Here is a 27,763-nt window from a genome sequence, read left to right as displayed (position 1 = left end):
TATTTCCACCTCCATAACATTGCCCGCCTCTGCCCCTGCCTCAGCTCTTCTGCTGCTGAAACCCTCATCCATGCCTTTGTTATCTCTAGACCTCTAGGCTGGCCTACCACATTCTATATTATGTAAACTTGAGGTCATCCTAAACTTGGCACCAAATCACAATCACCCATGTGCTCACTGACTTACATTGGCTCCTGGGTAAGCAACGCCTCGATTTCAAAATTCTCATCCTTGTTCACAAATCTCTCCATAACCTCGCCCCTCCCTATCTCTGTAATTTATTTCAGCCTCACAACCCCACGAGATGTCTGCTCCTCAAATTCTGCCCTTTTGAGCATCCCTGATTATAACTGCTCAACCATCAGTGGCCGTGCCTTCAGCTACTTGGCCCCTAAGCTCTGGAACTCCCTTCCTAAATCTTCCCGCCTCTCTACCTCTCTTTCTTCCTTTAAGACGCTCCTTAAAACCTATCCTTTAACCAAGCTTTTGGTGTTCTGTCTTAATTTATTCTTAGGTGGCTCGGTGTCATATTTATCTGTTTTGTCTTATAACACTGCTGTGAAGTGCCTTGGGACGTTTTACTACGTTAAAGGCCCAATATAATAAAAGTTGTTGTTTAAAGGGACCCTGTGAAGATGAAAGTTGAAGAAAGGATATACTTGCCATAGAGGGAGTGCAACGAAGGTTCACCAGACTGATTCCTGGGATGGGCGGTGGGGGGTGGGGGGAGGCGGCGGGATTGTCCTATGAGGAGAGAGTGAGTAAATTAGGCCTATATTCTCTAGAGTTTAGAAGAATGAGAGGTGATCTCATTGAAACATACAAAATTCTTACAGGGCTTGACACTTGGAGTGCGTAATAATTTAATTTTGTAGTTTCTCTTTGCCTTACTAATTTGGAGATGGTGATGTTCCCTTGCCCTTGTCCTTCTAGGTGGTAGAGGTCGCGGGTTTGGGAGGTACTGTTGAAGTAGCCTTGGCAAGTTGCAGCAGTGTATATTGTAGAATGTACACACTGCAGTCATAGTGCGCCTATAATGGATGGAGTGAATGTTTTAGGTGGTGGGTGCCGATCAAGCAGAGTGCTTTGTCCTGGATGGTGTTGAGCGTCTTGAGTGTTGTTGAAGCTGCACTCATCCAGGCAAGTGGAGAGTATTCCATCACACTCCTGACTTGTGCCTTGTAGATGGTGGAAAGGCTTTGGGGAGTCACTCGGCGCAGAATACCCAGCCTCTGACCTGTTCTTGTAGCCACACTATTTATGTGGTTACATCCTAATTCTTATGTTCTTAGGAAGGATTTTCCAGGTGGGGGAACCAAGTAAGCAACTGCAGTAATGGAGTTCCAACGTGGCAAGGCTATACCTCACTTAAATGATGCCTCCCTAGAACTGATGCCACATTCGGTAAGGGTTCGCAGGGAGATTCTCTTCCCAAGCCAACTCCAGCACATTACTCCTCATACGTACTTACTTGCAGGTGCACCCATTCCTATCTGTCCAGGCACCTAAAGCGTATCTTCAGCATTCCTATTGCTTGCTTGATGACAGTTCTCATTGTTATGTGGCTTTGATTGTATCTCTCCTGGGCCTCAATGTTTGGGCTCCTAACGGGTGTCATCAGCCACATCTTCTGCGGGTAGCCCTTGTTTCCAAGGAGCCAGCCATTAATTCTGCTTCGAGGTTCGAAGAGCTCTGGGAGGGTGGCCTGGCGCAGGATGAAAGCATCACGGCAGCTGCTTGATAACCTTGCACACACCTACATGATGATCCTTTTGTGGTTGCATACGAGATGAACATTGATGGAGTGGAAGCCTGGGGGCACCTTGATTGCCACATGTGTGCAATCAATGACTCCCTGGACCTGTGGGAAGCCAGCCAGAGCCGCAAAGCTGAGTGCCCACTCATTCTGACTGGCCTGATTGGTTGCAAAGTGCACACAATTGCCGCCCTGGAAAACAAGGCATTGGTCACCCGGGTGATGCATTTGTGGGCAGCAAATTGCGAGATTTTGCAGCTATCTCCTGCAGATCCCTAGAATGAGCCATAGGTGAAGAAATTGAGGGCAGTGATGACTTTGACAGCCACTGGCAAAACGCGCCCACCAGGTCCACTTGGCAAGGTTTCTTCTTCCCAGAGGCTGCAATGTCTGAGACCACCTGACACGATACCCTAAGCTTCCTGAGGCACCCTTGTGCTCATCCCCTCTCTCCTGTGGTGCGGCAGGCGATGAGGAGAAGGCTGCTGTTTCTCCTGCTGGTGCTTTTCCTGCTGCTGGTACTGCTGCTGCTGCAGCTCATCTTGGTCCTCATCTGACGTCCAAGGTAAAGCTGCAAAAACAGCACACATGCTGAACTGATGCTCGATAGATGGATAGTGTAGATAAGATTCACAAAAATCTAAGGTAGCAGAAATGACCTCCAAGACAGTGGGAATCACCTGCAAAGGAGTGAAAGCACGCTCTCGGAACAAGTCCTGTGAGCAAAAGCCTTTAACTTAGGCAAGGAATCAGTTCAGACATCTAAGTACTTACAGGATTGTTTGCCTATCATTTGATCAGACCCCTCAATTTGTGCTGTCATCTCACCTTGTTTTCACTGACGAGCTTCAGGAAGCCCAGCAAACCTGTGCACTCAGAGTTAAACCTGAAACAGCTCCAATAGCCTCGTAACATCTTTTAATTGTCAACCCGCCTCTCCCATGGGAGATTCTCGCATGCAATAGTACGCACTCCAGTTAAATGCAGGAGCTGGCTCCCAACGCACTGTCAATTTCAGTGCATTTAATCACTCACCCACTTCCAAACCCACTCACTCTTGGCTGTTAAAATTCCCCCTTTAATTCAGTGTCTAATTGCTGTGGCGTAGATCAGACCATGTGCTGATTGCAAGACAGCTGGTTGCAGTGCATGCTAGTAACTTTACTCATGGTCAGGCAGGTGAAGAAAATACAGCAGCGGTATTTTAAACATGCATCTGATTAGAATTAAAGTGTTGATGAGTTGAGCGTACCTTTGCCAACAGTACCTTGCCAGCAGTGCATGCGGCTCATAAAGCTGGAAAGATAGACCTTAGTGCACGAGGCATGAAATCCAGATTCTGCAGCAATAGACAGTTTAGATGCAGTGCTTTGTGCATTTTCTGTCATCATTGTCCACCAAATTACATTAATTAAGTTAAAATAATCCAACTTTAGATTCCCAATTTATTTTTACTGAAGAGCTTCACTGAGCACCTGTGTAAACAGATGTTGTCAGGCCTGCAGGCTGTTTTTTGACGATCCCTTCTATTTAAAGCTAGATTGTCATATTCAAGGGCTCAATTTTCCCCAAAGCTTTTTTTTGGCGTACTTTTTTGAAGAGTTACACCCGTTTATTTGGGGCCCACATCCGCCAAAAATTTTTTTTCTAAGTTTCCCCATTGGCTTTCTTCATTTTGACGCAGCATAACCTGTCCTTTCGATTTGGGGGTGGAGCTTTGAGTATTTGCAATAAGGTGGATGAATTAACTGCGCAGGCAGCTATTAACGATTATGATATAATTGGGATTACGGAGACATGGCTCCAGGGTGACAAAGGCTGGGAACTCAACATCCAGGGGTATTCAACATTCAGGAAAGATAGACAGAAAGGAAAAGGAAGTGGGGTAGCGTTGCTGGTTAAAGAGGAAATTAACGCAATAGTAAGAAAGGACATGAGCTTGGATGCTGTGGAATCTGTATGGGTAGAGCTGCGGAATACCAAAGGACAGAAAACGCTAGTGGGAGTTATGTACAGACCACCAAACAGTATTGGTGGGGATGGCATGAATCAAGAAATTAGGGATGCGTGCAACAAAGATACAGCAATTATCATGGGCGACTTTAATCTACATATAGATTGGGCTAACCAAGCTAGTAGCAATGCAGTGGAGGAAGATTTTCTGGAGTGTGTTGAGGATGGCTTTCTAGACCAATATGTCGAGGAACCAACTAGAGGGCTGGCCATCCAAGACTGGGTGTTGTGTAATGAGAGAGGACTAATTAGCAATCTTGTTGTGCGAGGGCCCCTGGGGAAGAGTGACCATAATATGGTAGAATTCTTCATTAAGATGGAGAGTGACAGTGTTAATTCAGAGACTAGGGTCCTGAACTTAAGGAAAGGAAATTTCGATGGTATGAGACGTGAATTGGCTAGGATAGACTGGCAAATGAGACTTAAAGGGTTGACAGTTGATAGGCAACGGCAGAAATTTATAGATTACATGGATGAACTTCAACAATTGTACATCCCTGTCTGGAGTAAAAATAAAACTGGGAAGGTCGCTCAACCGTGGCTAACAAGGGAAATTAAGGATAGTGTTAAATCCAAGGAAGAGGCATATAAATTGGCCAGAAAAAGCAGCAAACCTGAGGACTGGGAGAAATTTAGAATTCAGCAGAGGAGGACAAAGGGTCTAGTTAGGAAGGGGAAAATAGAGTATGAGAGGAAGCTTGCAGGGAACATAAAAACTGACTGCAAAAGCTTCTATAGATATGTGAAGAGAAAAAGATTAGTGAAGACCAACGTAGGTCCTTTGCAGTCAGAATCAGGTGAATTTATAATGGGGAGCAAAGAAATGGCAGACCAATTGAACAAATACTTTGGATCTGACTTCACTAAGGAAGACATAAATAACCTTCCAGAAATACTAGGGGTTTGAGGGTCTAGCAAAAAGGAGGAACTGAAAGAAATCCTTATTAGTCAGGAAATTGCATTAGGAAAATTGATGGAATTGAAGGCCGATAGATCCCCAGGGCCTGATAGGCTGTATCCCAGAGTACTTAAAGAAGTGGCCCTAGAAATAGTGGATGCATTGGTGATCATTTTACAACATTCTATTGACTCTAGATCAGTTCCTATGGACTGAAGGGTAGCTAATGTAATACCACTTTTTAAAAAAGGAGGGAGAGCGAAAACAGGGAATTATAGACCAGTTAGTCTGACATCGGTGGTGGGGTAAATGTTGGAATCAATTATTAAAGATAAAATAGCAGCGCATTTGGAAAGCAGTGACAGGATCGGTCCAAGTCAGCATGGATTTATGAAAGGGAAATCATGCTTGACAAATATTCTAGAATTTTTTGAGGATGTAACTAGTATAGTGGACAAGGGAGAACCACTGGATGTGGTGTATTTGGACTTTCAAAAGGCTTTTGACAAGGTCCCACACAAGAGATTAGTTGGCAAAATTGAAGCACATGGTATTGGGGGTAATGTATTGATGTGGATAGAGAACTGTTGGCAGACAGGAAGCAGAGAGTCGGAATAAACGGGTCCTTTTCAGAATGGCAGGCAGTGACCAGTGGAGTGCCGCAGGGTTCAGTGCTAGGACCCCAGCTATTTAAAATATACATCAATGATTTAGATGAAGGAATTGAATGTAAATCTCCAAGTTTGCAGATGACACTTAGCTGGGTGGTGGTGTGAGCTGTGAAGAGGATGCTAAGAGGCTGCAGGGTGACTTGGACAGGTTAGGTGAGTGGGCAAATACATGGCAAATGCAGTATAATGTGGATAAATGTGAGGTTATCCACTTTGGTGGCAAAAACAGGAAGACAGAATATTATCTGAATGGTGACAGATTAGGAAAAGGGGAGGTGCAACGGGACCTGGGTGTCATGGTACATCAGTCATTGAAGTTTGGCATGCAGGTACAACAGGCGGTGAAATGGCATGTTGGCCTTCATAGCTAGAGGATTTGAATATAGGAGCAGGGAGGTCTTACTGCAGTTGTACAGAGCCTTGGTGAGGTCACACCTGGAATATTGTGTTCAGTTTTGGTCTCCTAATCTGAGGAAGGACGTTTTTGCTATTGAGGGAGTACAGCGAAGGTTCACCAGATTGATTCCCGGGATGGCAGGACTGACATATGAGGAGAGACTGGATCAACTGGGCTTGTATCCACTGGAGTTTAGAAGAATGAGAGGGGATCTTATAGAAACATATAAAATTCTGACGGGATTGGACAGGTTAGACGCAGGAAGAATGTTCCCGTTGCTGGGGAGTTCCAGAACCAGGGGTCACAGTCTAAGAATAAGGGGTAAGCCATTTAGGACCGGGATAAGGAGAAACTTCTTCACTCAGAGAGTGGTTAACCTGTGGAATTCTCTACCGCAGAAAGTTGTTGAGGCCAGTTCGTTAGATATATTCAAAAGGGAGTTAGATATGGCCTTTACAGCCAAAGGGATCAAGGGGCATGAAGAGAAAGCAGCAAATGGGTACTGAGGTTGAATGATCATCCATGATCTTACTGAATGGCGATGCAGGCTCAAGAGGCGGAATGGCCTGATCCTGCACCTAATTTCTATGTTTCTATGATCTGCGCCAAAAACATCGGATTGCCACGGTAACCAAAGACACAATGCGAGCTGAGGCTGGAAACTCAAACATCCAGCCAGCTTGCAACACATTAAAACACATTGCATCAACTTAAAAGCACATTAAAATATATTGCAGCAATTGTAAGGGGTGCTTTTCAGGGGGTCAGCTTTCCCTTCTGACCTTATATGAGCGGTTCCGAATCGCTCCCACACCCTTGGTTCTAGACACTGGAATTATGAAGGGACTGTGATAGACTTGGACAGACAATCGGTTTCAAGGTGGAAGCAGGTATGGCTTTATTGTGTCTAAAAAGAAGTAAAAGGCACACCTTTAATAACTACACAGAATAGTAATAGCAATACACACTAAGGGATACAACACATTGAATAAAATGTCAAAATATAGCCTGTGGGGAAAAGAATATAGCTCAAACTCTAAATGGGGTAAAGAAGAGAATGCAGATACATTTACACAAGTTATCCCAGCCTCTCGCACCCAATCCCCCTAACTAACTAAGTTATAGCTCTGGGGGTTCAGGGGCTATGCTCACCAATCCCTTTAGACAGTTGCCGGTGAATCGCAGTTTCGGGGTTCGCTGCACTTGGTCTTCTAGGCGAGCCGTACCCCGGACGGAGGAGAGGACTTCGGACTGCTTAGTCTTCAGTTGGGGTGCGCCCATTGATGTGGTAAGTTGCATTTTGGATGTATGGGGTAAGTACCCACTTGCTTTGGTTAGGAATCATTTTAGTTAGTCCTTTTTGGTAATCACCCGTTGGTCGTTCAGAAGTAGATTGTAGGGTGGAAATAAATGTCGATTCTTCGGTTTTTGCTGAGTTGGTTTCGGTTGGTCGTTTCGCTGGTTCTGGTGGCCCGGGTTTGTCAATTTGGTTGCTGACAACCTTCCGTTTCGTGGGCCTCGTGCTCGGTCGGTCCTTGATGATTTCTTGTAGTTTCCTTCATGACTCCATTTCTTCACTCCCCACCTCCGGCTGCTTGTGTGCGAGTGTGTTTGAGTCTTATTAGTTTTTCCTTGTAAAACTGGGAATGTATATACCCCAAAAAGGCTTCCTTATCTCCCACCAAATCTGACCCAGCTCTTTGTTTCAATTTAGCAGCCCAGCTAACTGAAACTTGATTAAGTGGTTTTAATCTGGCGTTAATAGGCTTTTCTAAGTTGATGAGCTCTCGTCCATTGTGCTAGTCTGGCCTGAGCCAGATATTTCCATGCCTGTTGAAAAGGTGTTGGAATATGTATGTCTTCTGGGGACAGGTTTCGAGGGTAAACAGTTCCCAGACAATTTGATTCGCTCCAATGTCCAAACTGGCCCTTTAGAGATTGACCCCACCCCTTTTCTTGCAGACCCAACATTCATCTTTTAAAAATCCCAAATTCGATTAAAGTTCGTAGTTTCTTCCATGTGCACTTTAGGATTTCAAACTTTCTGGTAGATAGTTCCAAATTAAATTCCCTTTCCTTTGTGTACAAACACTGGGAGGGGGGGGGGTTCTCCATGAATGCATCTCCTTTTATCCCCTGCAGGCCTCGTCTGTCCCTTTAAACTCATTTGTGTCCCGAAGGTTTTCCTTCATTTTAAAAGTCCAGAAAGGGATTCTTCTCCTCTGCAGGGGAAAGGTACCAGGAATCTTTGTGAAATATTGGTAAATTCTACACTCGCCCATGTGATACCATACCACTTATAGTATCATTTTCCAGGTGAGCAAATTTCCTGACTCCCAAGAGATAACCTTCCCCGTAAATTAACTAAACTAATACCCAAAATATGCATTACACTTATGCAACATCACCACAGATACACACTTTTCCCTTTACAAGTACAAACTTTTTACATTTGCATCTTCCCAGCTTGGAGGGGGTTCCATCACTACAATTGCATTTCAGCACAGTTACATTTCATTTCAATTACATTATATTCACCAGCATGTCGATAACGTACAACCACATTACAGAAGGAAAAAAACATCGATTAAAATTAAACAACATCAATTACTGCAACATTAACCTTAATTCTAAACTAAACTTAAAATGTAAAACGATGCAGTCAGCTGCCTTAAACTAAAAATTAGAGCTATGTACAACCGCCACCCATCTCTGGGTGGCCTGGTTAATCCCTGTCGGGCCCATGCCTTGTGCGGCCTGATAGCCGCCTGGATGCTTGGGTTTCCCCGCAGCCGGTGAGCTGGAGACCCTTGTCTCTGGGATAGCTCGTTACTAATGCTCCTGTGAGACCCTCACCGCTGGAGGCGGCTGGATGGGGGTCCCTACTCTGAGCGGCCTCTGTACTTTTGACCTTTGGCCTTCCCTGTCGGGCTACCCTTCTCTTAGGGTAGAATTGCTGAGGCTCAGATGCCGGTGACCATAGTATCTTTGGCCGTGGTGTACGGAGTGTCCTTCTCAGGGCTTCGGTTACTGGCGGTGCGTCCGAATCCCAAACGATGGGTGGGATAACCCCTCCAGTAGTGCAGTTCACCACCCCTAAAGGCACGGTTTCTGAGCCTGCCACATTCCCTGTGGGCCCTCCACCGTCGGGGGTGGCCAACGGAGGGTCCCTGTCCTGAGGACGGTTCACCCCTCCCGGCTGCCCTCTGTGCGTGGCTGACCCTGGGTTGCACAGCTTGCACTGGTTGATGTGGAACCACTTAGTACGGCGGGGCAGCTTTATGGCATAGACCATCGGGCTTGCCTTGTCGACAATGCTGTATGGACCCATATATAATGCTTCAAAAACCCCTACCCGAGCATAGTTCCTCACCATGACCTGGTCCCCTATCTCCCATTCGTGGTATTTGCTGGGTTCTAGCAGCAATCGGTTACTCCGATGCTGTCTGCCCATGTTACTAGCAGCCTGCCAGTGAATCTGTTTCCTGACAAATCGGTCCCGGTTCACCTCTCTGAGCTGACCTTCTGTGAGCACCGGGGCTAGGACATGGGTGGGGGTCCGCATGATCCGGCCAGTCATGAGCTCGTATGGGGAAGACCCCGTGCTCTTTGACTTGCTGGCTCGGATCCCCATTAGGACCAATGGTAAGACCTCCACCCACTTTTGGGGTGAGTTTCCCATTTCCTTCCGCAGCCTTTCTTTGGTGCGGTTTAAACGCTCCACAATACCCGATGACTGTGGGTTGTGGGCAACGTGCCATTTCCCCTCAATGCCGAGCACCTTAAGGGTTGCCTGCATTACCTGCCCGGTGAAATGGCTCCCCTGATCCGACTCCACATACTGTGGGAGTCCCCACCTGGAGAACACTTCCCTCACTAGAATCTTAGCTGTCCCTAGTGCGGTGGCTGTTCGGCAGGGGAAGGCTTCAACCCATTTTGAGAACACGTCCACCAGGACTAGGCAGTATTTGTAGCCTCCCTGGGTGGTGGGTAGGGGCCCGATGTAATCAATTTGGATTGACTGCCATGGTCCCTCTACCCTCCTGACGTGTCCTAGGGACACCTTCCGTTTCTGGGGGTCAGGGTTGTTTGCAGCACACACCAGGCAGTTCGCACAGAACTCACGGATGTCCTCCCTGAGTCCCGGCCACCATCCTGCCTGTTCCATCCGTTGCCAGGTGGTCTCAGGCCTGGGTTGTCCCGCTCCTGGACCCTCATGGGCCAGTTTTAGGAATTCCCTCTGGTGCTGCTGCGGCACGACCCATTGTCCCTCTTTAAACAGCATGCTTTCATTAACGGTAATGGCTGCTGTGCCGTATGCACCTTCTACTCTCTCTCCTCTAGCTAGCACATTCAGGACAGCTTTCAGGACCGGGTTCTGTGCCTGAACTGTTTTTAAGTCTGGGGCCAAAGCTATCCCTGTACTCTCTGCTGCCCTGTTCTTATTCTTGACCGCTGCTATGCGGTCGGTGTCATAGGGGTCCCAGAATTTTCCCGTGCGGGCACCTTCTTTAGCCAGTTTGTCAGCCTGTTGGTTTCCCTCTGCACGGGGTTCAGTTTTTGAATGGGCCTTCACATTATGTATGTAGACCTTTCCCTCTTCCCCCAATGCTGTCATGATTTTCTCCAGCAGGGGCTTGATTGCCAGGGGTCTCCCGTCAGCGGATGTGTATCCACGATGGGACCAGATAGCCAGGTACTCCGTACACTAATTGCAGGTGAACATACTGTCCGAGCAAATCGTGTACGGGGTTGGGAATTACTTGGGGTGGGTCACCATGTACATTACGGTGGACAGTTCAGCATGCTGGGCGCTCATGGTGCTGGGGAGCTTGATTGCCAGGGCAATACCTGCCCTTGGGTCATAGACTCCGCACCCGGTGAGTCGCTCGCCAGCAGATACTGTGCTGGACCCGTCCACATAGATATCCCGGCCTGTAGGGTGTAACCCAGCCCGAAGGACAATGTTCACCTCCCATACCCCTTCTATGGAGTACCTGTGGGCTTTCCCTGGGTAGATTAGGTTGGCTGCGAGCCTTGGTTCACGGGGGCCTTCTACTCTGAGGTCCATCTGGGAGAGGAGCAGGGTCCAGCGAGCAATGCGGGCACTGCTCACCGTCCCGTCCTTAATCCTCCCATCTCGGCGCATCTGAGTAGGTGTGTGGTGGGTTAGGAGTGTTAGAGGAGACCCTCCCATGAAGATCAAGGATCTTTTCACTGCCCAATGTGTGGCTCGGAGGTGTCTCTCACAGTTGGAGTACCCCTTCTCCACATCTGTGAGGATCCTGGAGAAGTAAACCACCGGTCTCAGCTGGCCGTGCCGCTCTTGAAGCAGCACTGAGCTCAAACTGTCCCTGCTGGCTACCACCTCCAGGAAAAACGCCTTTCCTACATCTTTCGCTCCTAAGGCTGGCGTGGTCTGCAATTCCTTCTTGAATTGATTAACTGCTGCCTCGCAACCCTCATCCCAGTCCCACTCTACACCATTGTGTAGGAGCCTGAGCAGAGGGGCTGCGGTGGCTGCATAATCCTTAATAAAATCTCTGCAGTACCCGGTGAGTCCTAGAAAGGATCTTACCCCTGTCACTGTGTTGGGGCTGGTAACTCCTGTACTGCCTCCCTTCTAGTCTTGTCTATGGCCCTTTCTCCAGCGCGCACAGTCAGCCCCAGGAATTTGACTTCCTTCTGGCCGATCTGTGCCTTCTTGGGGTTTACTTTAAACCCTTCTTTTAGCAGCTCCAGCAGCTCGGCCAGCAGTGGGCCATGTTCCTCCCCCGATCGGTAAACAGGAGCAGGTCAACCACATACTGCACCAACTGCTGGGGTCTGTTAAAGCCCTTTAAACAGTTCGCCATGCATTGGTGAAAAATGCTGGGGCTGTTGTGGAAGCCCTGGGGAAGACAGTTCCATGTGTATTCTTAGCCCTTGAAGGTAAAGGCGAACTTGTACTGGTCCTCCCATTTTAAAGGAATGGACAAGAACCCATTTGAAATGTCCAGCACCGTGAAAGTGGTCGCGGATGTTGGAATACTCCCTATGAGATCTGCTACGGCTGCTACAGTGGGTGTACAGGCAGGGATATTCTTATTTCGTACTCGATAGTCCACGGTGGCCCTCCATGAGTTGTCCGGTTTCTTAACCGGCCACAGTGGAGAGTTCACATGGGTAGCTATCGGTCTTAACACCCCTTGCTCTACCAGTGATCCCAGCGCCGTTGTCGGGTCTGCCTCTGCCTCCCTGGGGAAGTTATATTGCTTCTGTGGTCAGGTCATGGGGTCCCCTTTTATACGAACTTCCACCCCCGTTACCCTGCCACAGTCATGTTTGTGGGTGGCGAATGCTGCAAGGTGTGCCCGTACATATGCCTGGTACTCCACTGGGGTGTTACTGACCAGTAATTCCAAGTCGTAACCCTCCTTTGGCTTTACGGTACACAATGTTCCCTTGGCCCCTTTTTCTGGGATCACCGCCACCTCACCTTCCCTGTCAGTCCCTATGGCTCCCCATAGACAGTGGTTCCTGAGATCCACTAGGACCTGGTGGCTAATGATAAAATCAGCTCCCAGGATCCCTTTTCCCTTCTGCTCCCATTTCATCAGGACACACTTCCATTTGGTTTTGAGTGTCCCTAACTGAATGGTGAGCGGGATGGAAAACAAACCATTTTGCTTATTGCCTGTGAACCCCACTAGACTGTATGGGACCCCGTTCGATAGAGTTGAGGTAGCCGGGTTATCTGCATATACAAGAGTGCTGGAAGCACCAGTATCTAGCAGGTAGGTCCCTTTCACTTTCTCCACCTCCATTGTAACGCACGGTCTCTTCCTGGCATCGTACTCTAGGGAACACAGGTACACAGGCTGCGCTGGCCTTAGTCATGCATCTGAGTGGGTTGGAGCAGAGGGTTTTACCGTACCGGCTACTGCACCGGTTGCGATAGCTACTGCTCCCTGTCCGTTTATGAATGTCTGTAGGGCGGCTACGAGTGCCTCATATGAGTCGGGTGCTCCTGCCCCAGCCTTACGGGCTGGGGCTGGAGTGGCCTTTCCCTTAGTCTCTTTCCAGGGGTTCCTACAGTCTTTCCTCCAGTGCCCACTTTTCCCACACCCAAAACACTCGCCCCCTTTGTGGGGAGGGTTCCCACCTTTCTGATGCCTCTCTCTCTTACCTTGGCTGGGTTTAATCTCATGGACCCTCCCTTTAGAGGAGGGCTCCTCTGTCCCTCTACCGTTCCGGTAAGCCAGGGTCAACTGTCTGACCACTGTCTCCTCGGTGGTTCTGGGATCTCTTGGATCGAACCAGACCTCGGCTTTTGCCTTTACTCCAGGTAAGCTGTTTGCCATCAGGCTGCGGAGCCAGTGAGCCAGCTCGTTAGGGTTCAGGTAGGGCCGGTCAAGAACCCCACTACAGACCCTTTCGCAGACCGGCCACAACCTGTCGGCGAAAGCCTGTGGAGTCTCCCCATAGAGCTGCACTGTCTTCTCCACTCGGGAGAAAAGACTCCCGTCGTTCATACCCATGGGCTCCAGAACCTCCTCCTTAACTGCAGCGTACATGTTTCGCCGCTTTCTGCTGTCTGCAGAGAGGGAATGGCACAGCTTGGTGTCTAGTGAGAAGAGCAACAGCTTAGCCTGCTCCGAATCATCGCACCCGTTAATGTGCCCTGTGTATTCCACTTCCAGGAAGTGGACCGAGGGATCCCCCTGTTGGGTGAGCTTACTTAGGTGGCCTATCATAGCCCTCAGTTTTTGGGTGTCGTGGGGGACTACGAAGTTGCTTTCTCGGGGTCCTGCTGCCCCATTGGTGTCAGGTGGGCCAAACTTCTGCTGCCGGACCGGGTGCATTGGCCCTGGTTCCGGCCCTTCTTGTATTGGCTCGCCCGCTTCCCCCTGCTGCCAAGCCAAGTTAAAACTCGGGGCTGCCCGTGTTGGTAGTTCGCAATCCTTGCCTGCCCTGACTCTGGCTGACGCCCCTGCTGCTCCGGGCCGTTGCCGGGAGCTGCAGGCGGTGACTGAGGGGTTTCTCCTTGCTCTACCAGGTGTTCCTGGGCTAAACCTGGGTTTATCAGGCACACCATGCCTTTAGCCCGGGATAGAGCAAGGTTCAAGCTTTGTATCTGCTGCTGGCAGGGGCCATGGTCTCCTGCCTCAAATTCCCTAGTATTGGCTACCTTATAGGCTACCTGAATGTCCCTCACCCTCTCCCCGTTCTCTTTAACTTGCTTGGTGAGACAGGAATTCTCTTCCCGCAACGCCAGTTTGCTATTCTTGGCTTCAATAATCTGTCACTGTGAAAGGGTTTTGTGCCTTTCTTTAGTGAGCTCTCTACTTTCCTTTAATTGCCCCACCTCGGTCCACAGCCTTTCCCCGACTGTGGCCCTTGCACTGAACCTCTCTTCTGCCTGCCTCAATACTTCCTTTAATTTCTCATTCTCCTCATCTAGAAGCCGGATCTGTCGCTGAAGGCAAATTAGCCAAATGGCCTTCTCTATTGACTTTTTATGGTCCTTGCTCTTGGTCCATTGAGCTGCAGCATCTTCTGGACGCTCAGCATACAATAGATCGAGTATCCACTCCTAAGCCACCTTTACCCTCTTAAACACATACGAGGAAATCCCCTCTTCCATTTTGCTTCTTTTCCTGAAACCAGTCTCTCTCTTATCACGTCCCTTGCACAAGTGTCCCATCTGGGTCGCAATTATGTAAGGGGTGGTTTTCAGGGGGTCAGCTTTCCCTTCTGACCTTATATGAGCGGTTCCGAATCGCTCCCACACCCTTGATTCTCGACACTGGAATTATGAAGGGACTGTGACAGACTTGGACAGACAATCGGTTTCAAGGTAGGAAGCAGGTATGGCTTTATTGTGTCTAAAAAAAAGTAAAAGGCACACCTTTAATAACACACAAAGAATAGTAATACCAATACACACTGAGGGGTACAACACATTGAATAAAATGTCAAAATACAGCCTGTGGGGTTTTCAGGGGGTCAGCTTTCCCTTCTGACCTTATATGAGCGGTTCCGAATCGCTCCCACACCCTTTATTCTCGACACTGGAATTATGAAGGGACTGTGACAGACTTGGACAGACAATCGGTTTCAAGGTAGGAAGCAGGTATGGCTTTATTGTGTCTAAAAAAAAGTAAAAGGCACACCTTTAATAACACACAAAGAATAGTAATACCAATACACACTGAGGGGTACAACACATTGAATAAAATGTCAAAATACAGCCTGTGGGGAAAAGAATACAGCTCAAACTCTAAATGGGGTAAAGAAAAGAATGCAGATACATTTACACAAGTTACCTCAGCCTCCCCCTCCCAATTCCCCTAACTAATTAAGTTATAACTCTGGGGGTTCAGGGGCTATGCTCACCAATCCCCTTCAGACAGTTGCCGGTAAATCGCAGTTTCGGGGTTTGCAGCACTTGGCCTTCTAGGCGAGCCGTACCCCAGACGGAGGAGAGGACTTCGGACTGCGTAGCCTTCAGTTGGGGTGCGCCCGTTGCTGCGGTAAGTTGCATTTTGGATGTATGGGGTAAGTACCCACTTTCTTTGGTTAGGAATAATTTTAGTTAGTCCTTTTTGGTAATCACCTGTTGGTCATTCAGAAGTAGATTGTAGAGTGGAAATAAATGTCGATTCTTCGGTTTTTGCTGAGTTGGTTTCGGTTGGTCGTTTCGCTGGTTCTGGTGGCCCGGGTTTGTCAATTTGGTTGCTGACAACCTTCCATTTCGTGGGCCTCGTGCTCGGTCGGTCCTTGATGATTTCTTGTAGTTTCCTTCACGACTCCATTTCTTCACTCCCCACCTCCGGCTGCTTGTGTGTGAGTGTGTTTGAGTTTATTGTTTTTCCTTGTAAAACTGGGAATGGATATACCCCAAAAAGGCTTCCTTATCTCCCACCAAATCTGGCCCAGCTCTTTGTTTCAATTTAGCAGCCCAGCCAACTGAAACTTGATTAAATGGTTTTAATCTGGCGTTAATAGGCTTTTCTAAGTTGATGAGCTCTCGTCATAGAAACATAGAAACATAGAAAATCGGTGCAGGAGTAGGCCATTCAGCCCTTCGAGCCTGCACCGCCATTCAACAAGATCATGGCTGATCACCCACCCCAGCACCTCCCCCCCATTCCCCCTCCACACCCCCCGACCCCCCCAGCTGCAAGGACCACATCCAACTCCCTCCCGAACACATCCAATGAACTGGCATCAACAACTCTCCGCGGCAGGGAACCCCACAGGCCAACAACTCCCCGAGTGAAGAAGTCTCTCCCAATCCCAGTCCCAAACAGCCCACCCCCATCCCAAGAGTGTGCCACCCCCCGGCTCCGGACCCACCCAACACCAGGAACATTTCCCCCACACCCAATCCACCCCATCCCGTCAGAATCCTTCCCAAATGCCGAACACCCCCGGATGTCGAGACCCCAGCCCCGGCCACCCCGGAACCATGCCCCCGCGACGCCAACCACACCATATCCACCAACCGCCATCTGCGCAGTCAACCCTTCCACCCCATTCTGAACACTCCCTGCACCGAGGCACAGAGCCCCCAGGCCCGCCCCTCCAACACACTTCGCCCCCCCCAGACCTTCACCGCAATGTGGCCCCTCCTGTCCCCCGCCCTGGGTTTCTCCGCCCCCCCCCCACCTCCACCACTCTCCCCTCCATCCCCCGTCCCCATCTCCCCGCATCTTCCCTCTGCCTCCCCGCACAGGCTCCCATCTTGAGGGCGGTAACCTTCTGGGTCAGGGAATTTTAGTCCCCAGCTCACGCCGCAGAATTGGCCTTACCACCCCTCAATGGAAGTGGAGTGCAATTTCCCAGACTCCACTTCCTTTGGGGGCAGTTACCGGGGCACGACTGGATGTTCCTGTGACAGTTTGAACTGGTGCTCTCCACTTTCTCTCCTGTGACAGTTTGAACTGGTGCTCTCCACTCTCTGTCTTGTGATAGTTTGAACTGGTGCTCTCCACTCTCCCGTCCTGTGACAGTTTGAACTCGTCCATTGTGCTAGTCTGGCCTGAGCCAGATATTTCCATGCCTGTTGAAAAGGTGTTGGAATATGTATGTCTTCTGGGGACAGGTTTCGAGGGTAAACAGTTCCCAGACAGTTTGATTAGCTCCAATGTCCAAACTGGCCCTTTAGAGATTGACCTCACCCCTTTTCTTGCAGACTCAACATTCATCTTTTAAAAATCCCAAATTTGATTAAAGTTCGTAATTTCTTCCATATGCACTTTAGGATTTCAAACTTTCTGGTAGATAGTTCCAAATTAAATTCTCTTTCCTATGAGTCCAAACACTGGGAGGGGGGGGGCAGTCTCCATGAATGCATCCCCTTTTATTCCCTTAGGCCTCGTCTGCCCCTTTAAACTCATTTGTGTCCCAAAGGTTTTCCTTCCATTTTAAAAGTCCAGAAAGGGATTCTTCTCCTCTGCAGGGGAAAGGTACCAGGAATCTTTGTGAAATATTGGTAAATTCTACACTATTTACCTCCAATTATTAAAGTCCCCCCCTCCCGATGCCGGTGCCGATCCCCGCTCCTATCCCAGGCCGAAGGGCCTCTAGGACTGCTTCCCCCGCCCGCCCCGGGCCCCTTGCCGGTGCCGGTCCCACTCCCCTGCCTGACCCTTGCCCTGAATGCCTTGTCGGTCTGCTTCCACCCCGCCCCCAGCCCAGAGTGCTTTGCCGGTCCTGCTCCCCCCCCACCAACCCCGAGTGCCTTGCCAGTGCCGGTCCTGCTCCCCCATCCCTAGCCCTGGCTGAGGGGCTTGCTGGACTGCTTCCCTAGCCCGCCCCGAGCCCCTTGCCGGTGCCAGTCCAGCTCCCTGCGCCCCCACCCAAGTCCTGAATGTTTTGCCGGTCCCACACCCTCCACCACCCCCCCAAGTGCTTTGCCGGTCCTGCTCCCGGCCAGCCCAGAGTGCTTTGCCGGTCCCGCTCCCGCCGCCCAACTCCGAGTGCCTTGCCGGTCCCGCCCCTATCCCAGGATGAGTGGCCTTCCGGTCCACTCCCCACCCCTATCCCAGGCCAAGTGACCTCCCAGTTCGCTCCCCCGGCACTATCCCAGGCCAAGTGGCTTCCAGGTCAGCGTTCCCGCCCCTATTCCAGGGCGAGTGGCCTCCCTTCCATTCTTCCACCCCTATCCCAAGCCGAGTGGCCTCATGATCCACTCCCCCGCCCCTATCCCCAGGCTAAATGGCCTCCTCCCTCCCAGTCCCTGCACCTAACTACACGTCCTCTCTCTCCTCCCGCCCCTCTCTTCCCCCCACACCCCCGCCCTCTCTTTCTCCCTCCTCTCTCTCCCCCTCTCTCTTACCTTTCCTGCTGCTGCTGTCCAGGCATCTGCTGCATGTACCTGCGCCAGTTTCCTTACCTGCGCTGATTTCTTTAACTCTCCAGAAGGTTTTTCTGCAGAGGCCACATACGCTGGCCTAAGAAGAACTGGGGTAACTCTCAGCTGGCCATACTTGCCTAAATGGCCAGAATTGGCGTGGGTGGCAGGTTACGCCCCGTTTGGCTGAAAAAAAAACTTAGCTTAAAAAAATCGTAACTAACTGAGTGAATATTGATTGGGGAAACTGTGTTTTTTTAAAATTTACTCCAAAATAAGCAGCCTGCTCCAAAAAGTCACTGGGGAAAATTGAGCCCACTGAGATTTGCTGTTTGAACTGAACTTTGAACGCTAGTGTTTAATTTTCTGCTGCTGGTTTCTTTCAATCCAACACTCCTTTGGTATACATTTGCTGCACAGCAATCCTGGCTACTTTTAGTTCATTCCCACAATTGCATGCAATACTCACCAAGGGCATTCCATTGGGCTTGCCAATGGCTATGTTACATTTAGAGGAGGAAGAGGGATTCCTCAGGAGGAAGGAGAAGTTGGTGCGCTGGTAACTGCAGACAGTCCAGGAATTATGCCATGCAACGCAGGCATATCTACTTGGGCATGTTTGAAGAACTGCCTTTGCTGCTTACACTACAGAAGGGAGGTAGTTACCATGTTGTGCTGTATCCTGTAGGGTGACCTGCAGATGATATCCAGCGCTCTGTGTTACAGTTAAAGTAATCATTGCATTTAAGAACATAAGAACATACGAATTAGGAGCGGGAGTAGGTCATACCCCCCTTCAAGCCTGTTCTGCCATTCAATAAGAGCATGGCTGATCTTCGACCTTAACTCCACTTTCGTGCCTGATCCCCATATCCGTTGCTTCCCCTAGAGACCAAAAACCTATCTATCGCAACCTTGAATATACTCCACAACAGAATCAATAGCTCTTTGGGTAGAGAATTCCAAAGATTCACAACCCTCTGAGTAAAGAAATTCCTCCTCATCTCAGTCTTAAATGGCTGACCCCTTATCCTGAGACTATGCCCACTAGTTCTGGACTATCCAGCCAGGGGAACCAACCTCTCAGCATCTACCCTCTCAATCCCCCTCAGAATCTTATATGAATGAGTTCACCTCTCATTCTTCCAAACTCTAGGCCCAATCCACTCAATTTCTCCTCATAGGACAACCCTCTCATTGCACCACCTCTAAGGCATGTATGTCCTTTCTCAGTTAAGAAGACCAAAACTGTGCACAGTACTCCAGGTGTGGTCTCACCAAAGCCCTATACAATTGTATTAAGACTTTCTTAGTCTTGGGGCTCGGCTTTCGATACATCATTGCCCATTTAGCGCTATTATAAGAGCTGAGATTCAGGCTATCGCCCATATTTGATGATAAAATGGAAACTAGCGCCCGATTATGGCCCATTTATAGCCGGCGCAACTTTCGGCACACAGGAATGAGCTGCATCGCCCGGCCTATTTTAAAAAATATATGACGCCATCCTCGTGCAAGGCCCAGTATACTGTTTATAATGGAAACGAGCGCCTGATTATCGCCCAGATTATCGCCAAGCGTTACTTTCGGTATTTCGCCTATAATTTGTCCAAATGATCGCTGGCCCAAAAAGACGCTCAAGAAAAGCTGCACTCACCTGACCTTAACTCGGCACTATGGATGCCATTTTGTAACTCGGAGGATCTTTAATAAAAGGCTGCTTAAAGTGGTTCGGAAGAGAAGTAATTTGTGAGTGATTTTAAGGGCGTTTTTGAATCTTGCCAATCATCTAATCAAATTGTGGTTAATTTCCAGTTTATATAGTATTTGTTGAGGACAATTTAAGAAGATAGATTAGGGCATTTATAGTGATTCATAGTGATGGGGCCTGTAATTTCTCAACCAGTATTGATGACTACTCACATGCTGCAGAATAGAGATGGAAGAAGGTTCATTGATAAGCATTATGTGCCAAATCAAAGAGGTGGCAGACTGCTGAGGAGGAGGAGACATTACAGCCAACGTATTTATAGAGATAAGCGATCATACCTTTACTTGTCCGATAACACTTAATATTTTGCATCAGTCTTCACCATATAAGTGTGAGGTTATCCACTTTGGTGGCAAAAACAGGAAGGCAGATTAATATTTGAATGGTGACGGATTAGTAAAAGGGGAGGTGCAACAAGACCCGGGTGTCATGGTACATCAGTCATTGAAGGTAGGCATGCAGGTACAGCAGGCAGTAAAGAAAGCAAATGGCATGCTGGCCTTCATAGCAAGGGGATTTGAGTATAGGAGCAGGGAGGTCTTACTGCAGTTGTACAGAGCCTTGGTGAGGCCACACCTGGAATATTGTGTGCAATTTTGGTCTCCTAATCTGAGGAAGGACATTCTTGCTATTGAGTGAGTGCAAAGAAGGTTCACTAGACAGATTCCCGGGATGGCAGGACTGACATATGAAGAAAGACTGGATCGACTAGGCTTATATTCATTGGAATTTAGAAGAATGAGAGGGGATCTCATAGAAACATATAAAATTCTGACGGGATTGGACAGGTTAGATGCAGGAAGAATGTTCCCAATGTTGGGGAAGTCCAGAACCAGGGGATCACAGTCTAAGGATAAGGGGTAAGCCATTTAGGACCGAGATGAGGAGAAACTTCTTCACTCAGAGAATTGTGAACCTGTGGAATTCTTTACCACAGAAAGTTGTTGAGGCTAGTTCGTTAGATGTATTCAAAAGGGAGTTAGATGTGACCCTTACGGCCAAAGGAATCAAGGGGTATGGAGAGAAAGCAGGAATGGGGTACTGAAGTTGCATGATCAGCCATGATCATATTGAATGGTGGTGTAGGCTCAAAGGACCGAATAGCTTACTCCTGCACCTATTTTCTATGTTTTCTATGGAACACGTGCGTTAAAAGGCTGCGATTCCACAAGGAGGTCATCAGTGAGATATGCCAGCTAATTAAGGGAGATCAGCAGCCTAACAGCACTATCAGGACCGCACTGCCCGTTGAGGTTAAGGTTACTGCAGCACTTTCCTTCTATGCATCGGGCTCCTTTCAGGCCTCAGCAGGCGGCACATTACTGCATTCGACAGGTGACTGAAGCCCTTCACACACACAGGATGGACTTTATAAACTTCCTTATGACCAGGGAGGCACAGAGTGAGAGGGCTTTGGGGTTCTCGAGAATAGCAAACTTCTCCAAGGTGCAGGGAGCAATAGACTTTACGCACATTGCCCTGCGAGCAGCTTTACAGGATGCAGAGGTGTTTCGGAACCAAAAGGGATTCCACTCCTTGAATGTGCAGCTAGTTGTCGATCACAAGCAAATAATCATGGCAGTAAATGCAAATTTTACAGGGAGCATCCATGATGCGCACATCTTGCGTGAGAGCACTGTCTCTGACCTGTTTCAGAGTCAGCCACAAGGTCACGATTGGATGCTGGGGGATAAAGGATATGGCCTTGCCAGCTCGCTCATGACCCCCCTGCGTAAGCCCCAGACAAAAGCCGCTACAACGAAAGCCATATAGCCATATGCAATATCGTTGAAAAGACAGTTGGAGTTCTGAAGCAGCACTTCAGATGCCTGAACCATTCAGGAGGCAACCTACAATACCACCCTGAGCAGGTCACTGAGTTCATTGTGGTGTGCTGCATGTTGCATAACCTAGCTATCAGGAGAAGACAACCATTGCCAGATGGGACTGCCGGTCCTCCTCAGGAGAGACGGGAGGCGGAAGAGGAGGAGGACCAGGACCTCACGGAGGTCAATCAGCCTGGCGATGAACCCCCCCACACACCACTGGAAAAGCCCCGTAGCAGCTGCAAAACTCTTGCGTCAGTAGCTCATAAATGAACACTTTGCGTGAAGTTACATTGGTGACAGTTGCAGTTGTGTTACGTTTCATCCTTGCCTAGCCTGGCCATGACCATTGTTTGCAACCCTTGTATTGCTGTTTTACTTCAAGTTATTAGAAACACAACAATTGTAAAGTTAAATAAAAATGTTTAGTATTTTAACAGCTGGTTTTAAATTTTTTTTTTAAATATATAACATCCCCTCCAACCAGCAACAGTGAACAAAATTTTTTACACAACAATATAACAAGAACACCCTCCCACCATCCCCGACATTCAACAATCAACAATTAAAAAAAAATAAGAACAAACCAATAATATACAGACCCCTCCCTACCTGGGGCCGCGATTCCCTCCTCTAACTTGACCCCCCCGGTTGTAACCCACAGTTTCCCACGTAATCCCCTAGTAATGGGACCAAGACGTCTTGCAGCAGAGCAGCTCAAGGGCTGCTGCTCTGGTGGTGGGGGCGGGGGGGAAATTGGCAGAATGACCTCAGTGGATCGAGAAGAAGACGTTTGCGAAGAAACGTCTTCCGAGTCAGAGCGAAGTTCTTCCTCCTGTCTCGCAGCTGTCATGCTGGTTGGTGGTACGGCACCTTGGGGTGTAGTGTCGTATCCCAAAACTATCGTGTGCCGCAAGGCATCAACAGAGTCAGTCGTTCGCCCCATTGCTGCAACCATCTGCCCCATGCCCTCCGTTATTCTGGCAGACAGTGTGGCAATGTTGCCGGTCAACCCACCAAGCTCCTGGAGGACCTCTCGACCTATGTCGCACTTGCCCTCGACAGTGACACTATGTCCTCGTTGACATCTGCCCGTCGCAGTGCGTGCCTACCTCGCCAACTCAACCTCCGTGGGGTCGGCATGGGCACTGGACGACTCGGTGTGGTCTGCTGCAAGCCTCTTAGCCCCGCTACTTCATCCATTGAGGATGATGTGGCCGCAGGTACCACAGATGACAATTCGGGCTCATAATCCTCCTCCTCTTCCTCGGTTTGTTCTTCGTAACCCATGGTGAGCACAATCTGCAGCAGTACTGGTGTTGCTGCAGGGGCCTCCCATTGTACTGGGGGAGCCTGGGGAGCTGAAAAACATAATTGAGGTTAGTGGAAGAGAAGGGGAGACATGAGAATGCTTGCGCTGCGCAAGCATATGTACGAGGAGCAACACTACTGCAATAAATGTGAACGAGAGACATTACATATGATTAACATGAGAGTACAGAAGAGTACAGAAGCTGCATGCATAACATTACATCATTCATATATTATAATCAAATGCCATTAAATTACTGTAAATTACCACTGGTTTGCCACTTCTTTACACATTACTCACGTGGCGCAACAATGGGATCTGCACCATCATGGGTGGCAGAACGATTATGCTAAGGCTGCGGCAAGCTCCTCCAGATCAATGAGAGGGTGCAGCTCTGCAGGCCCTCCTCCGGTCCGCCGCTGCTCCGCCTGATTTTTAGATATCTTCCTCTATAAACGTGACAAGAGCATGGCTATTACGGAAACACAACGCAATTAGTCACCCCACATGCTATTCATCGTTAACGTTATATGCTAATATGGTTTGTATCCAATGGATGCATGGTTATAACATCTACATTCAGAGAAAATATTTAATAAGATCGTGTTTAGGAACTAATGCTTGACACCAAACATCTCGCGTACAATCTCCAGAAAAGACCCCATCCATGGGCCGTGCCATTCGGTGCCTGAGGGGTGGAAGGCGTTTTTTTTTAATCGATGGGGGTCCCTGTGGGGGTGGGGGGAAATCAGGACCACTGGTGAGCTCATCAATAATAGAACCGTAATGGGAGGGAGCACCGTGTCCCTGGGCTGTGCTCGGAGTAGCTGGAGCTAATGTCCCAAAGTATCCCAGGGTAAACAGTGAGCCAGGGCAGCTCTCCCCCAGTCCAGGCTGGGTCACTGTGTGACTGACAGCAGCTAGAGAGACTCACACAGTCTGGGTAAAGCTGACCGGACCCCCCAATGCTCAGTCGTGCCCCATCCACCAACCTAACCAAAAAGGAGACAGTGCCCAAGCTAAAGAGTTGCTCACTGCACACAAGCAGCGATATAATTTAATAATTCTCCTTTTCAACTAAAGTGGTAGAAATACCGAGTGTTCGCGGTCTGTCTGTTTCCAATCATTTCTTTGGCTCCAATTTTCGATCAAAACCTCTAAATAATAATTAATACTGTCGATTAAGTTTAAAGCATCTCAGCAAAGTTAGAGTTAAAGGGCACAAGTTCCGACCCCAGTCCAAATCTTAACAGGAAAGCTACCCAAGATTACCCAGCTTAATTACAATCTGGCAGATTTACATTCTAATTAATGAGTCAGTGCATTATTACAATTATAAATTTAATAATTTAATACTTTTGCCGATGCAACAAAACTGTTCCAGCGCTTGTGGCATTGGTCTGCCTCACGCCTATTGTGGGCCACCGATGAGACGAGAGCGACGATATCCACCCATACTTTTGGGTAAATGCGGGCTGAAGGTTTCCCACGCTCACCCCGGGTTAATTGGCCCCACCGAATCTCGACCTCGTTGACTAAGGCCTCATTAGCCTCATCTGGGAAGGCTTTCGCCCTCCTCCCTGTAACCTCCTGCAGACTCTCTCCTGAATCCTCCTGGGACAATTCAATCATGGTACATTCAACACTCCTTCAAAATACACCCTCGTTGAAAAGTTTCCTTCTCTCCCTCCCTTTTCCTTCTGAGCGTGCGCAGATGACTCCTGACCTCTCGAAACGCGGGAAAAGTTCTTTGCCTGAAAAAAAATGCGCATGTGCAGAATGGCCGTTGCTATGGACGCCAGCTTTGCACAACTGAATACATCGCTATGGCCTATTTCACATCGCTAAGGCTATCGCCCAAATTAAAAAGGCGAAACTAGCCGTTTTTAAAATGGGCGATGTTCCAGCAAACTTGAAAAATAAAAAAAGCACTAAGGCTGGAAATATCGCCCAAGCTATCATAGTGGAAAGTCTAGCCCTTGTACTCTAACCCTCTTGCAATAAAGGCCAACATGTCATTTGCCTTCCTAATTGCTTGCTGTACCTGCATGCTAACTTTTTATTTTTCCTGTATGAGGGCACGTAAATCTCTCTGAACATGGCTCATTTGGAGCAAATTATGACATTTGTCAGTTAAGTCTCCTGTCCTTACATTGTTGCATCAAGCAAGTAAAAGCAGCTATGTTTTCCAGGGGCAACATGTTTGTTGCTTTCTCCTGCTGCTTTTAATTTGAGAGATACTAGCACTTCTGATGAGTTCCCAATAGTGTAGGCCTTCATTGATGGCACCATGGGCACTCAGTCCTGGGGGGCTTGTCCCACAGATGCCCTGGAGTTGCCAATTGTTACATGGCGCTCTGTAGGTGCAGTATGCCTACCCAGATGTTACAGCAACGCTGCTGTATGCACTCTGAAATTCCATGCACGGAGCTCTCAAGATTCTCAAAGGACTGTGCAAAGAGCTTCTGCTGATGATTGAATGCAGCTTGATCTGCAGTCCCTGTAATGTACAAATCAATTATTCCTGCAGCAGATGCACAGCTAACCTTAAACCTTGCTTCTTGTTGTAGCCCATCTGTAGCCTCCTCTGCTTGGTCCTCTCTGGTGGTCGGTGCTTCATCCTGTGCACCATCCTGAGCTTTCCTATCAAAGTGGTTGTATCCAGATGGGTTCTTGTGGAAGCTGGGCTGCCTAATGGATGCTGATATGATGAGGGTATTTTCTGTTCCTCTTTGGTTCCAATTACCTCATTTTGGTAAACTCCCCCACACAAAGAGAAAGGGAATATTGGTTAGCATAGGGTATGCAGAAAATGGTCTCATAGATTTTTTAAATTTATACATGGGATGTGGGCGTCGCTGGCAAGGCCAGCATTTATTACCTATCCCTAATTGCCCTTGAGAGGGTGGTGGTGAGCCGCCTTCTTGAGCCGCTGCAGTCCATGTGGTGAAGGTGCTCCCACAGTGCTGTTATGGAGGGAGTTACAGGATCTTGACCCGGAGATGATGAAGGAACGGTGATATACTTCCAATTCAAGATGGTGTGTAAATTGGAGAGGAACTTGCAGGTGATGGTGTTCCCATGTGCCTGCTGCCCTTGACCTTCTAGGTGGTAGAGGTTGCGGGTTTGGGAGGTGCTGCCGAAGAAACCTTGGCGAGTTGCTGCAGTGCATCTTGTAGATAGTACACACTGCAGCCAAGGTACACTGGTGGTGGAGGGAGTGAATGTTTAAGGTAGTGAACGGGGTGCCAATCAAGCGGGCTGCTTTGTCCTGGATAGTGTTCAGCTTTTTGAGTGTTGTTGGAGCTGCACTCATCCAGGCAAGTGGAGAGTATTCCATCACATTCCTGACTTGTGCCTTGTAGATAGTGGAAAAGCTTTGGGGAGTCAGGAGGTGAGACGTTGTCATTGCCGGTGCAAAAAGTCCAGGGGCGCTAACCTGAGGAGCAAACGACCTGAATTTCTAGGCCTTCACAGTGGAAGACACAAAAGCATACCAAAAAGAGTGGGGAACCAAGGGGCTAATAAGAGTGAGGGACTTAAAGTAATTAATATCAGTAGAGAAAAAATACTTGACAAACGAATCAGACGAAAAGACGACAAATCCCCTGGATCTAATGACCTACATCCTCGGGTTCTAAAAGAGGTGGATGCAGAGGTAGTGGCTGCATTGGTTGTGATCTTCCAAAATTCTCTAGATTCTAGAACAGTCCCAGCAGATTGGAAAGTAGCAAATGTAACCCCACTATTCAAGAAAGGAGGGAGAGTGAAAACAGGGAACTAAAGGTCAGTGGCCTGACACCAGCCATCGTGAAAGTGCTGGAATCATTATTAAGGAAGCGGTAACAGGGTACTTTGAAAATCAAATATGATTAGGCAGAGTCAACAGGGTTTTATGACAGGAAATCGTGTTTAACACATTTCTTAGCATTTTTTGAGGAAGCAACTAGCAGCGTAGATAAAGGGGAACCAGTGGATGTAGTATGTTTGGATTTCCAAAAGGCATTCAATAAGGTGCCACATAAAAGATTGCTACGCAAGATAAGGACTCATGGGGTTGGGGCTAATATATTAGCATGGATAGAGGATTGGTTAACAGACAGAAAACAGGTGGATAAACGTGTCATTTTCCAGTTGGCAGGCTATAACTAGTGGAGCGCTGCAAGGATAAGTGCTTGGACATCAGTTATTTACAATCTACCTTAATGACTTAGCTGAAAGGATCAAATGCAATGTATCCAAGTTTGCTGACAAAATAAAGCTAGGTGGGAAAGTAAGCTCTGAGGAGGACACAAAAAGCCTGCAAAGGGGTACAGACAGGTTGAGTGAGTGTGCAATAGGTGTCATATTAAATGTTGGTGTTCAGAAAGATTTAGGTGTCCTCATATAGAAACCACAGAAAGTTAGCATGCAGGTACAGCATGCAATTAGGAAGGCAAATAGCATGTTTGCCATTATTTCAAGGGGGTTGGAGTATAAGAGTAAGGAAGTCTTACTACAATTGTACAAGGCTTTGGTGAGAGCATGCCTGGAGTACTGTGCACAGTACTCCTTATCTGAGGAAGGACATACTTACCTCAGAGACGGCGCAAGAAGGTTAACTAGATTGATCCCTGGGATGAGAGGCTTCTCCTATGAGGAGACAACCCATATCGTATTGGGTTGGGTATGGTAACCTTTCCGAGGCTGTACATTCTGCGGCCAGCGCGGAAGTCTTGCCCCCGAAGCAAAATTGGGGTTACTGCCCTTCACAGGAAATGTAGCGCAACGTCACTCGCT

General features: G+C 48.4%; 1 protein-coding gene across 3 annotated transcripts in view; it reads left to right on the top strand.

Moving 5' to 3' along the window:
- Positions 1-27,763, top strand: part of LOC139228201 (synaptonemal complex protein 1-like) — a 395,567-nt gene that overhangs the window by 732 nt on the left and 367,072 nt on the right. The gene's annotated exons all lie outside the window — the stretch shown is intronic.

The sequence above is a fragment of the Pristiophorus japonicus genome, chromosome 17 (assembly GCF_044704955.1).
Source record: "Pristiophorus japonicus isolate sPriJap1 chromosome 17, sPriJap1.hap1, whole genome shotgun sequence".
Taxonomy (NCBI): Eukaryota; Metazoa; Chordata; class Chondrichthyes; family Pristiophoridae; genus Pristiophorus; species Pristiophorus japonicus.
Note: the sequence above shows the minus strand (reverse complement) of the source record. Positions and strands in the feature narration are given on the sequence as shown.